General features: G+C 32.4%; 1 long non-coding RNA gene across 1 annotated transcript; it reads left to right on the top strand.

The window, feature by feature from the left end:
* On the top strand, positions 296 to 1,067 carry LOC109232782. The gene is made up of 3 exons (XR_002068993.1): positions 296 to 402; positions 509 to 575; positions 1,049 to 1,067. It is a non-coding gene; the product is annotated as an uncharacterized LOC109232782 (long non-coding RNA).

The following is a 1,456-nucleotide window of genomic DNA, read 5'->3' as shown; positions in this document are numbered from 1 at the left end:
CACTCTGTTTATATACTAAAGTGCAAAAGCATGTTTGACTGACCCTAATCGTGTGACTGATTTCAAAGCTTTTCCTTTATGAACCCTAATTTCACTCGCCTGTTTGGANCCAGGTGGGCGCCTGATTGTTAAAACTATAATTGTATTCCCTTGTTCTCCAGGTGGGAGCCTGATTGCCAAAACACGAACTGTATTCCCTTTTCTCCAGGTGGGCGCCTGATTGCCAAAACTTGAATCTAAAGACAAAATATTAATCTGATCATTTTTGTTTCATATTTCGAATTTTCAGTATAATTTTGAGGGGAGATATGATCTTGTTAAGTTCATCAAGTTGGTAGAAAAAGCAGGACTTTATGTCAATCTACGTATTGGCACTTACATTTGTGCAGAATGGAACTTTGGGTAATTTACAAAAAATAAAAAAGTTATATATAAAGGATTTTGGCTTTAATTTTTTGCAGCTTCCCCTGTTTTATACTCTGTTTTTGTTTTTTTTATTTGGTTGCAGGGGATTCCCTGTTTGGCTAAAATATATTCCTGGTATGGAATTTAGAACAGACAATCAGCCTTTCAAGGTTTGTTTTTTACTTTCGCACCGTCTAAAAGTTTAAATTGTTAGAAAAAGTATATTTTTATTTAATTATATTATGTCTCGACCCTTTTCAAGTGTGAGCTTAATTCTTTTTTATGGGCTGAACACAACAACTACTCACCTAAGTCCCACACAGGTTGGGATTGACGATATGAATCCTCATTCTATTCGTCTAGTTCAACTCATATCATCATCAATATTAAAATAAAATAAAATCGTAAGTAAAGAATATAAATATAAATATAAATAGTAGCAGCAGCAGAAACAGTAACAGTAGCAATAGTACTACTACTGCATTAGCCGTAGTACTAGTGCACAAAGCATGGCACCCTAAGAAATATGATATAACAATACAATAATAATAATAATAATAATAATAATAATAATAATAATAATAATAATAATAATAATAATAATAGTCTGAACTGTTATATTGACTGGTTGACTATGATGAAGGTGGCTATGCAAGGATTTTCTTTCGATTTCTTTCAGATCTACCTTAGATCTGTGCTTACCATGAACTTTTAAGCATTTTTTTCTCGAAAGTTCTTCAACGTTGCTTTCAAAGCGACTCTTCATTGTTCTGATTAGGATTTTCCTTTAAATTATTTCAAAAATCTCTTCTCTGATTCTCGATGTTGTTTTATGACTTTACTTTGAACTGTTTGTTACGCTTTCCTTCTACTTGAGTAAGCATGTTGAAAACCCTAATTTCTTTTGGGTCTCATTCGAATCCTGAAGCTGTTTGTTTAAATGTATACTTGTTTAACTAAGTTCCTTATTCTTGTTTGACTTATTTGTGTTACCATTTTTAAAAGAAACTCGAGTGTTGTTGAAAAGCCCTAGGTCTTTGGGTCTGAAATC

Source organism: Nicotiana attenuata, chromosome 9 (genome assembly GCF_001879085.1).
Source record: "Nicotiana attenuata strain UT chromosome 9, NIATTr2, whole genome shotgun sequence".
NCBI classification, from domain to species: Eukaryota; Viridiplantae; Streptophyta; class Magnoliopsida; order Solanales; family Solanaceae; genus Nicotiana; species Nicotiana attenuata.
The sequence above is the reverse complement of the archived record's forward strand: the minus strand, read 5'-3'. Positions and strand labels throughout refer to the sequence as shown.